Source organism: Mesoplodon mirus (genome assembly GCF_964341445.2).
Source record: "Mesoplodon mirus genome assembly, chromosome: 11".
In the NCBI taxonomy this organism is placed as follows: Eukaryota; Metazoa; Chordata; class Mammalia; order Artiodactyla; family Ziphiidae; genus Mesoplodon; species Mesoplodon mirus.
Window position 1 is genome coordinate 54779063 of NC_138987.1, and position 12819 is coordinate 54791881.

The following is a 12819-nucleotide window of genomic DNA, read 5'->3' on the forward strand; positions in this document are numbered from 1 at the left end:
CACATGTGGCTAGATAATTAGAATGGTGCACGTACAATGAAGGAAAATAATACCACGTAATCAGAGTGTAAAACAGAGCCTATGCCTTCTGGGTCTTACCACTTGTAAGCTGTAAGAACCTGTATTCTTGCTAAAGGAAAATCAGTGGGAGCTCTGCCTCTATCAAGACTGCCTTCATCTCAACCTAGTCACCATTCAACATTGAGCTCCCAATCCCAACCTCCCAGGACCAGCTCCAAGGAACTTGTGTTTTCATGAAGCTAAAATTCTCAGGGCTTTTTATAGTGTCAACTAAATTGGAAGGATCATTGAGTGGGAAAATAGCCTTAAAGATGCTTTTCTTCCAGTCAAATATGCAAGGATACCAGTAGACCTGTGGAACACTTTTTTTCATCTTCCACTGGTTAATAGAAATGATCTTATTTATCATTTTGGACCACCCTACTCTGGGTGGCCCCCTGGTAACTGCCTCTCAGTTAACCCAGGGAAATATGTATAAGAGCCTGAAGATATATTCCTTGGACTTGCTAAACAGCTAGGCCTTTCACATTATGCTTGATGAGGTGAAGCAGAAGACCTGCAGTAGAAGACTCACTCCCGATGTTGTCTTATATAATGATTATTTGTCTTCTCTGATATCCCCCCAAACTTTCTTCTTTAAGAAAAGAAAAAGTGTATCTGGTCCAAGCTTGAGTCTTCACACCTCGGCTAAGACTTTGTTTACCTCTGCCCTTATCAAGACTTGAATGTGGTGCTTCAGCCTGCGGTAGGGGTCATCTTGTTACCTGTAACCTCTTTTTTGAGCTAGCGTTCTCAAGAAGTTGATCCTCATTGGCAGAAATGACTCCATAGGAACCACCCAGGCCTTTGAGACATGCAGATTGATTGTTCAAGTGACTGGTGTTCCTAGACCTCCACAACTTAGAACAGTGGTTCTCAAACTTCATTGTACATCTGAATCACTTGGAGGGCTTGTTAAACCACATTGCTGTGTCTCAGCCCCAGAGTTTCTGATTCAGTAGGTTCCAGGTAGGGCCCAAGAATTTTCATTTCTGACAAGGATCCAGGTGATGCTGAATCTGCTGGACTGGAATCAAGAAGCTTTGTCTTAAGCCAGTGCACTGTGTCAGAAACTTTAATATTTGTTGCTAGTAGAGGCTGCAGTGTCTCCAGGGGTCATCCTATGCCAACTAGAGCTAAAGATGACTCTCCAGCGCAGACAGACAGTGGTTTCATGCTTGTGCCCAGGGTCTGTCCTCAGGGAGCTTACATTCTAGTGGAGGCAAACACACAATGGCATATTAGTCAGGTAATGACTAGATGAGATCCAGGGGCTGTGTAGAAGTGAGAGGACCAGATATTTGTTTCAACCCAGAGAGAGACCCATACCTAATTGCTACATATGTTTCACAATACGAACCCACCAAGTCATAGTAACCCATTTACAGTTCTGATCCTAGTCCAAAGGAAATCTTGGTGATCCTCTGGTATGATACTCCTAACTTTTTCCTGCCTCAGAACCTTTGCATTTGCTACTCTCCCCATCTGAAATCTCTCCCTCCAACTGGTAGCGTGGTTTTCTCTCCTGTTTGTTCAGACTTCTTCCTAGAATGTCATTACGGCACGGCTTTTCCAGAACACCCGACTTCAGATAGCACGCTTGTTGCTCTGCTTCTTTGCCCTGCTTTATTTTTCTTCAAAGCATTTATCACTAATTGACTAATTTGTTCATTATCGGCTTTCCTCACTATTATTTAAGCTCCATAAGGATAGACAGGTTTTTTTTTTTTTCCAATCCTGGATCCCCTTGTGTCTAGAACAGTGCCTAACATGTAATAGGTGCTCAATATTTGTTGATTGAACACAAGAAACCTATAGTATGCTATTTCCTCTTCTCCTGGGTTAGAGTTACACCTGGATGACTGATACACCTACTTCTCATTCCTAAATGATGGCCCTGGTACACCATCACTAGCTTCATCAACATAATCTTTATCTTCTCATACCATCCTAGTGGTAGTGAATGGACTCATGAGTATGGCATACAACATCCTCTTTATTGCCCCTCATCTATACCAGCCTTTAGTAATCATTGTGAAAGAGATCTTCTGTCTTCATGAACTACTCAACTTCCTGGCAGTAATGTCTAATTTTATCCTAGTTTAGAGAGTCCTCTCCAAAGCTCTCTATATGTTTATTTAACTACCATTACTTAACAGGGTTAATGGGCAGAGCATATGAACCAAGTACTTTAGGATACCTCAGCTGGTTTACTCAAGTGCTCTTCCTATCTAGCTGCTGCAGAATTCTCTTTAAACATCTTCTTGTACTTCTCTCCCCCAGAATGCCTTATTTCATGATAATTATAATTTTTGCCCCTATTATTTGCCTGGACTTCATGCCAATATCCCAAATAGCTGTCTAATACCTAGAAAGCTCTGGGGAGTCTTAAGAGGACCTTCTAAATGTCTTCCTGTACTATGAGGATCTATGTAAAGAATATGTCTTTCATTGCTTCGTACCAGCCTATGACATATAAGGTGAGCTGTCGTATAAGGTAGCTCTCCTTTGTGCACATTAGCTTTACCCAATGTGCTGAAAACAAGAAGACCACCAACAGATAGTACAAGGTAGAAGAAATAGTGGACTTTAACCACAGGGCCTTCTGGGTCCAACTGACTTTCTTATGGGTTCAAGTCTTTTTTCCCCTCACTCTCTGCCAAGTCCCCTAAAGCCTGAATTCTAGCTACCAACCTCGACAACTGAAGAAAGCTGATTATATTTTGGACAAAGTTCTAGATTTCCAGCAGAACCCTAGCTAATTCCTATCACTGAGTCATTAGAATGGGCATAAACCCCTCTTGAGAAGCCTATTTGAGGACCCCAGGTTTTTTTCCAGTACAAACCCAGGACATTTTAGCTTTCTCCTCTGGAAGAGGCGTCCAGGGTGTCCTTTTTCAGCCCCATTAAACCATACCAGTAATGAAAATAATCTTGTAATAAGGGCAAATTCAGCTACTGGCTTAGTCTGGTTGCCTCAAGATTTTTTTGGGTACCATCTCTTGTTTGCCTAACTTGCTGCTTTGTTTTTGTGACTCCTGGTCCTTAACTCTGCTAAGCTGTGTGCTTTACTCCTGACAGTTTCCTTAGGCACCCTAGCTTGTATGACAATGTTTAGACCCCTTCCTCAACTTCTTCTTCCTTAGTCACCATACTATGTTTACCTGTAGGCGTCACATACCAGCACCATGCCCTGAGGGATGCTTCTCAGCCTCCCCTATTAGAGGCCCAAGGATTGGATATATACCATATTTTTTAGAACTTCCCAGATCTCAAACATTCCCTTCTGTCATCAGTCCACCATCAAATTATACATCCAAATTTTGATTCATAAGTCAACTATAGCTCACTAAAATGCCCCTTCCAAGTTGTTAAGTTTCCTGGGAAACTATATTTGAAATTTAAGTTTTTTGATAAACAGAAAATTATGAAAAAGTGAAATGTGTGGTCTTGGAGTTTAAGTTTAAAATTAAGGAGGGCTTCCCTGGTGGCGCAGTGGTTGAGAGTCTGCCTGCCGATGCAGGGGACACGGGTTTGTGCCCCGGTCCAGGAAGATCCCACATGCCACGGAGCGGCTGGGCCTGTGAGCCATGGCTGCTGGGCCTGTGCGTCCGGAGCCTGAGCTCTGCAACAGGAGAGGCCATAGCAATGAGAGGCCTGCGTACCGCAAAAAAAAAAAAAAGATTAAAATTAAGGAAAATCCATATAAGGAGCTGTCATGGTTTTATCATATCATCCATCTCTCTAATACTGGAATATGTATATCCATTGCTGTTCTTCTCTCAAACAGTACTAAATAAACACTGCCAAATTCTTACTATCCAGGTCCCATTTTTTTTCTTACTCTATTTTCCCTCAACTAATATATTTATGGCATAAGAATTTGATATATTATAATTGTTAATTGGGTTATTGACTTCTTCAATTATATCCCAGGTCCAATGAAATATAAGCTTCCTATGAACCTTTGATAGCCCCTCTAGATAAGCTTCTTGAGAACTTATACCTCAGTACCTGACACAGTGGCTGGCACATAATGAGTCCTCAATAAATATTTGTTGAATGTATGAATAAATTAATAATGAATAGGGGTTTCTCAAAATTCTTATCAGGAAGACATTTACAGCCATTTCTTAATATGATGTATTTCTTCCATTAGCTACTCTCTATTTTGGGTTGGTTTTTTACTAATTTAGCTCTCAGAGAGTAACATCTTCAAATTTGGGGATTACACCAGGATGACCATAGGCAAGGCCTAAGTACTTTCTGTGATTCCAACCTCCAACTGACCTGAAAGTTCCCTAGGTGCCTTTTGAGATGATATTTCTTTGAATTGTGCTCATATAGTTTTCTAGGAACTCCTAGGGATGATTGATCCCTGGACAGAAAAAGGGATCTAAAGGATCAAGTATCTTGGGATAAGGCTATGAGTGAGTGACATTTCCTTGTCTTTACCTAATTAAGGTAGACTCATTAATGTAGTAATTCATTAAGAACACTTTCAATGAAGATATAGGAGTCGGTAGTGGGTAGAAAGGGGAAGGGGTGGATTGATTTTTAAATTTCAGCCTTTAGATTAATTTTTGGAGTTAAAACCCCCAGAATGTACGGGGAGCTTTTCCAGCCTCTCCTTTTTCAAATTTTAAATACATATTTATTGAGATGTAATTCACATATCATAATTCACCCATTTAATATGTATAATTTGGGCTTCTATCTTCCAGTTTCCCATGTAAGGCACTTGGAAGTCACACTTCATGCTAACAGCAAGTAATAGTAAAAAGACTGAAAAACCAACAACTCTTCTTGAATCTGTAAGAGAGGGGAGGACAAAGGGCAAACTGTTGACCCCAAAATTGGAGAGACAAACAGGTGAATACAGTTTATCGCAGCTTACTGGAGCAGAGACCCAGGAGTGGAAACCTCGGGAACCAGTGAAGGGGTAGGAAAGCCTGAACTGTAATTGATAAATTGCTGGAGGCTCAGTGCACACAATTCTGGGAGTTAAAAACTATAGGGGGATCCAATCAAAGGGGGACCTCACAATATTGTGAGATTTACTTCCAGGAGTTTGACCAGATTCCCACAGTAAATAATCAGAGAAAAATCTCCTTGGGCTTCTAGCAGGGAGAGGAGAAGAGGAACCATTTTGAACTAAACCAGAGTGCTACCAAGTCCAGGCTTTACTCACGACAAGCCAGTAAATTGAGAGATGAGTTGTTGGGGCAAGGAATAGCAGCTTTATTTGGAAAGCCAGCAGACTGAGAAAATGGTAGATTAGTGTCCCGAAAAACCATCTTCCCTGAATTAGAATTCAGGCTTCTTTTATATTAAAAGGGGGATAAAGTCCTGGTTCCTACATGTGTTCATTTCTTCCTCCCTGCAGCCATTCACAGGTGGACCTGGTCAGAAGGTTTCCTGTGAGGTAAACAAAGGTATGTTAGCTTAACGTTCATTACATGGGAGGCAGGGTTCCCAGAGATGGACTATTATGTATAATTTTTTTTTTTTTCTTTGGGATATGCGGGCCTCTCACTGTTGTGGCCTCTCCTGTTGCGGAGCACAGGCTCCGGACGCGCAGGCTCAGCGGCCATGGCTCACGGGCCCAGCCATTCCGCGGCATGTGGGATCTTCCTGGACTGGGGCACGAACCCCCGTCCCCTGCATCGGCAGGCGGACTCTCAACCACTGTGCCACCAGGGAAGCCCCATTATGTATAATTTAAGCTTATAGGCAACATCCTGTTAGTGATTGACTTGTAGCAAAAGGAATAGACTACAAAGGTTAAGGTAAAAGAAATAGATCCAATATGGATTCAGATTTGTTCCTGCCTGTTACAAGAGCACTTTATTCTTCTTAACAAGGCCTGCCTTCAGGAGAAACTAGTTAACCAGAGCCTAACTTCCTAGGGTGAGTTATCAGAGTCTAACTGACCTGAGGAAGGGAAATACCCAACTCCAGCCCACTCTAGCTGTCCTATTCCACCTAAGGGGGGAGGGGAGGAAAAAAAATGCAAGAAACACTTGTGAAATTCATAGTCCAGAGGCACAGGCACTGTAAAAGACTGAAATCTAACCATAGGACTGTAGAATGCTTTCCCTCCCCCCACATTTAAGACCACATCATTAAGGCCTATTTACAGCACTTTCTTTTATCTAGTATGTCATGTCTGGCTGCCAAGAAAAAGTTATAAGGCATATAAAAATGCAAAAAAACACAGTTTGAAGAGACAGAGCAAACATCAGAACCAAATGTGGCAGCAATGTTGAAATTATCAGACCAGAAATTTTGAACACCTATGATTAATGTGCTAAGGGTTCTAATGGATAAAATAGACAGCTTGTAAGAACAGACAAGCAATGTAAGCAGAGGGATGGAAATCTTCAGAAATAGTATTATTTGAAACTTGAATTAGTTGCAAATGTATATTGCAAACTCCAGGGCAACCACTAAAAGAAGTGATAAGGTATTACTGATATGCTAAGAAAGGAGAGAAAATAGAGTCACATAAAATACTCAGGTAAAACCACAAAAGGCAGAAAAAGAGTGGAAGACAAAAATAGGAACAAAGAACAGGACAACAAATAGAAAATGGTAATGAATATGGTAGATATTAATCCAGTACTCATTTTGAATGTCAGTGGTCTAAATGTACCAATTAAAAGACAGATTGTCAGAGTTGATCTGAAAACATGACCCAACTATGTGTTATCTACAAAAAAACCCACTTTAAATATAAAGATATCTATAGATAAAAAGTAAATGGATGGAGAAAAGTATCCCATGCTAACACTAATCAAAGAAAGCAGGATAATTTTTAGACAGAGCAGACTTCAAAGAAGAGTTATCAGGGTTGAAAAAGGCCATTACATAATGATAAAGGGCTCAGTTCTCCAAGAAGATATAATAATTCTTAATGTCTATGTGCCTAACACACAGCATCAAACTACATGAGGTGAAAACTGATAGAACGAAAAGGAGAAATAGATGAATTGACTATCAGAAATGGAGACTTCAACATTTTTCAGGAGTGGACAGATGTAGCATACAGATAATAAGTATAGACGTAGTTAAACTCAACGCCATCAATGAACTGAATATTATTGACATCAGCAATTCATCCAGAGATTGGTTCAAGATGGCGGAATAGAGGACATGAACTCACTCCCTCTTACAAGACACCAGAATCACAACTAACTGCTGAACAGTAGATAGGAAGACACTGGGACTCACCAAAAAAGATACCCCACATCCAAAGACAAAGGAGAAGCCACAATGAGATGGTAGGAGGAGCACAGTCACAATAAAATCAAATCCCATAACGGCTGGGTGAGTGACTCACAAACTGGAGAACAATTATACCACAGAAGTCCACCACTGGAGTAAATGTTCTTAGCGCCACATCAGGCTTCCCAACCTGGGGGTCTGGCAACGGGAGGAGGAATTCCCAGAGAATCAGACTTTGAAACCTAGAGGGATTTGATTGCAGGACTTCAACAGGACTGGGGGAAAGAGAGACTCCATTCTTGGAGGGCACACACAAAGTAGTGTGTGCACCAGGACCCAGGGGGAAGGAGCAGTGACCCCCACAGGAGACTGAACCAGACCTACCTGGTAGTGTTGGAGGGTCTCCTGCAGAGGTGGGGGGTGGCTGTGGCTCATCGAGGGGACAGGAACACTGGCAGCAGAATTTCTGGGAAGTACTCCTTGGCATGAGCCCTCCTGGATAGCCCCACCAAAAAAGCCTATAGCCTCCAGTGCTGAGTTGCCTCAGGCCAAACAACCAACAGGGAGGGAACTCAGCCCCACCCCTTAGCAGACAAGCAGATTAAAGTTTTACTGAGCTTTGCCCACCAGAGCAACACCCAGCTCTACACACCACCAGTCCCTCCCATCAGGAGGCTTTGCACAAGCCTCTGAGATAGCCTCATCCACCAGAGGGCAGACAGCAGAAGCAAGAAGAGCTACAATCCTGCAGCCTATGGACCGAAAACCACATTCACAGAAAGACAGATAAAATGAAAAGTCAGAGGACTATGTACCAGATGAAGGAACAAGATAAAACCCCAGAAAAACAACTAAATGTAGTGGAGATAGGCAACCTTCCAGAAAAAGAATTCAGAATAATGATAGGGAAGATGATCCAGGACCTCGGAAAAAGAATGGAGGCAAAGATCGAGAAGATGCAAGAAATGTTTAACAAGGACCTAGAAGAATGAAAGAACAAACACCTAAAAGAATTAAAGAACAAACAAACAGAGATGAACAATACAATAACTGAAATGAAAAATACACTAGAAGGAATCAGTAGCAGAATAACTGAGGCAGAAGAATGGATAAGTGACCTGGAAGGCAGAATGGTGGAATTCACTGCTGCAGAACAGAATAAAAAAAAAATGAAAACAGCCAAAGAGACCTCTGGGACAACATTAAACACACCAACATTTGCATTATAGGGGTCCCAGAAAGAGAAGAGAGAGAGAAAGGACCCGAGAAAATATTTGAAGAGATTATAGTCGGAAACTCCCCTAACATGGGAAAGGAAATAGCCACCCAAGTCCAGGAAGCAAAGAGAGTCCCAGGCAGGATAAACCCAAGGAGAAACGCTCCGAGACACATAGTAATCAAATTGACAAAAATTAAAGACAAAAATTATTAAAAGCAACAAGGGAAAAATAATATACAAGGGAACTCCCATAAGGTTAACAGCTGATTTCTCAGCAGAAACTCTACAAGCCAGAAGGGAGTGGCACGATATATTTAAAGTGATGAAAGGGAAGAACCTACAACCAAGATTACCTGCAAGGGTCTCATTCAGATTTGACAGAGAAATCAAAAACTTTACAGGCAACCAAAAGCTAACAATTCAGCACCACCAAACCAGCTCTACAACAAATGCTAAAGGAACTTCTCTAAGTGGTAAACACAAGAGAAGAAAAGGACCTACAAAAACAAACCCAAAACAATTAAGAAAATGGTAATAGGAACATACATATCTATAATTACCTTAAATGTGAATGGATTAAATGCTCCAACCAAAAGACACAGGCTTACTGAATGGATACAAAAACAAGACATATATATACTGTCTACAAGAGACCCACTGCAGACCTAGGGACCCATACAGACTGAAAGTGAGGGGATGGAAAATGCAAATGGAAATCAAAAGAAATCTGGAGTAACAATACTCATATCAGATAAAATAGACTTTAAAATAAAGAATATTACAAGAGACAGAGAAGGCCACTACATAATGATCAAGGGATCAATCCAAGAAGAAGATATCAACAATTATAAATATATATGCACCGACATAGGAGCACATCAATACATAAGGCAAGGGGCTTCCCTGGTGGCGCAGCGGTTGAGAATCTGCCTGTTAATGCAGGGGACACGGGTTCGAGCCCTGGTCTGGGAAGATCCCACGTGCCGCAGAGCGACTAGGCCCGTGAGCCACAACTACTGAGCCTGCGCGTCTGGAGCCTGTGCTCCGCAACGAGAGGGGCCACGACAGTGAGAGGCCCGCGCACCGTGATGAAGAGTGGACCCCGCTTGCCACAACTGCAGAAAGCCCTCGCACAGAAACGAAGACCCAACACAGCCAAAAAAAAAAAAAAAAAAAATTAAAAGACATTAAAAAAAATACATAAGGCAAATGCTAACAGCTTTAAAAGAGGAAATTGACAGTAACACAATAATAGTGGGGGACTTTAACCAATGGACAGATCATCCAGACAGAAAATTAATAAGGAAACACAAGCTTTAAATGACAAAATAGACCAGATAGATTTAATTGATATTTATAAGACATTCCATCCGAAAACAGCAGATTACAGTTTCTTCTCAAGTGTACACGGAACATTCTCCAGGATAGATCACATCTTGGGTCACAAATCAAGCCTTGGTAAATTTAAGAAAATTGGAATCGTATCAAGCATCTTTTCCAACCACAGTGCTATGAGATTAGAAATCAATTACCAGGAAAAAAGCGTAAAAGACAATTCATCCAACAACAGCCAAATATAACTTTTTCTCAGGGACACATGATTCACCCATACATATTCATTCATACATTCATACATACATGATAACATATTTACCAAGCTAGACCACATTCTGGGCTATTAAAAACATCTTAACTAATTTAAAAGAACAGAAATTATACAATGGCTGGTCTCACACCACAGTGGAATTAAACTAGAAATCAGTAACAGGTAACTGGAAAATCCCCCAATACTTGGAGATTAAACAACATACTTCTAAATAATGCATGAGTCAAAGAAAAAATCTCAAGGAAATTTAAATATATTTTGAACTAAATGAAAAACACAACTTATTCAAATTTGTTGGATACAGAGAAAGCAATGCTTAGAGGGAAATTTATAGCCTTGAGTGTATATATCAGAAAAGAAGATGATCTAAATCTCTTATAGTTCCCTAAGTTTCCATCTTCGGAAACTATAGGTGAAGAGTAAATTAAATCCAAAGTAAGCAGGAGGAAAAAAAAAACAGAATTAGAGCACAAGTCAATAAAATTGAAAACAAGAAATCAACAGAGAAAATTAATAAAACCAAAAGATGGTTCTTTGAAAAGATCAATAACGTTAATAAATCCCTAGCTAGGGTAACTAAGAAGAAAAGAAAGAGGACACAGATTACTAATACCCAAAATGAAAGAGGGGACATCACTACAGATCCCATGAAAATTAAAAGGATAATACAGGAATACTATGAACAACTCTATGCCTACAAATTTGATAACCTATGGAAAGGACCAATCCCTTGAAAGACACAATCTGCCAAAATCCGCACAAGGAGAAACAGATGATTTGAATATGCCTATATCTATTAAAGAAATTGAATTAATCTTCAAAAAAAGAAAGTGTCTTTTCATGTCCTTATTGGCTATTTGTGTATTTTCTTTAGATAAATGTCTTTTCAAACCCTTGCCCATTTTTTCAATATCACAATTTTATTTGATATTTCATTGACCAGAATATATTTTTGAAATTAATAGACTTTATTTGTTAGAGAAGTCTTAGGCTTACAGAAAATTGAGCAGATTGCACAGAGAGTTTCCATATAGCCTCTCTGTTTTCTGCTCAGTTTCCCCTATTATTAACATCTTGCAGTGGTGTGGTATATTTGTTACAATTGTTGAACCAATATTGATACATTATAATTGACTAAAGTCCATAGTTTACACTAGGGTTTACTCTTTGTGTTGTACAGTTCTGTAACTTTTGACAAACACATAATGTCATGTATCCTCCATTAGAGCATCACACAGAATAGTTTCACTGCCCTAAAAATCCCCTGTGTTCTGCCTATCTATTGCTCCATCTCTACTCCGAGCCCTTGGCAACCATTGATCTTTTCACTGTCTTTATAGTTTCACTTTTTCCAGAATGTCATATAGTTGGAATCATACATACGTAGCCTTTTCAGACTGGCTTCTTTCACTAAGCGATTTGTATTTAAGCTTCCTCCATGTCTTTTCTTGGCTTGATGGGTCATTTTTTTTTTTAATTGCAATATTCCACTGTATGGATATACCACAGTTTGATTATCCATTCACCTTTTGAGGGGCATTTTTGTCGCTTCCAGTTTCTGGCAATTATGAATAAAGCTGCTATAAACACTCATGTGCAAGTTTTTGTATGGATGTAGTTTTCAACTCATTTGTGTAAATATTTAGGAATGTGATTGCTGGGTCATACGGTAATACTGTATTTACCTTTGTAAGAAACTGCCAAACTATCTTTTAAAGTGACTGTACCATTTTGCATTTGCACCAACAGAGAATGAGGGTTCTTGTTGCTCCACATTCTTGTCAGTATTTGGTATTGTCAGTTTGGTTTTTTTTTTTTTTTTCATTCTAATAGATTGTAGTGGTATCTCTGTTTTAATTTGTGGTTCCTAATGACATATGATGTTGAGCATCATTTTCTATGCTTATTTGCCATCTTCTGTCTTCTTTGGTGAGGTATCTGTTCAGATCTTTTGTCCATTTTTAAATTCGGTTATCTTTTTATTGTTGGGTTGCCAGAGTTACATATTCTCGATACCTGGTCCTTTATCAGATATATGATTTGCAAATATTTTCTCCCATTCCATGGGTTGTCTTTTCACTTTCTTGATGGTATCATTTGCAGTACAAAAGTTAATTTTGTGTAGTCACATGGTTTTATCTCCTAGTCACTTGCATTCTTATTGTTTGTAGAATGTGCAGGTGCAGAGACGAAAGAAAGCAAGAGGAAGGGCAGTAGAGACAGCAAGGAGATGAGAGATGACTGTGGAGAGGCATTGAAACAAGGCACGGGTGGAGCAGTGGAAAGAGTAAAGAGGGTCTGAGTAAAGGTTGCCCCTCTTGCTGTGGTAGTACCGGACCTATGTTCCCAGAATGGATTCCGTGTGCTTTGTAGCCCAACAGATACGCTTGCTTCACTATCAGAATCCTGCGCCCGCTTCTAGTGCAGTCTTGAGAATGAGGCTATCAGGGCAGGGGCCTTGCCTCTGAGTACTCTTATTCCTAGGTAGCTTCTCCGTATTTTCTCTGAGAAAGGTACGTAAATGTAAAAGGAGTTTTTGAAGTCCCTCCATAGAAAATACCAGTGATCAATGTTCCTCAAGGACAGGGATTCTGTTTCACTTGTCTTTTCATCTCTCAGAACCTCATAGAAAACCTGGCACACAGACTTCCAATAAATGTTTGTTCAAAGAGTGATAGAGGTGGGAGACAATGGATAGGGCCAGAGA

At 40.2% G+C, this 12819-nt stretch overlaps 1 protein-coding gene across 5 annotated transcripts in view; it reads left to right on the top strand.

Moving 5' to 3' along the window:
• The window catches only part of PFKM (phosphofructokinase, muscle), a 43312-nt gene that overhangs the window by 4609 nt on the left and 25884 nt on the right, over positions 1-12819 (top strand). The window lies entirely within an intron of this gene.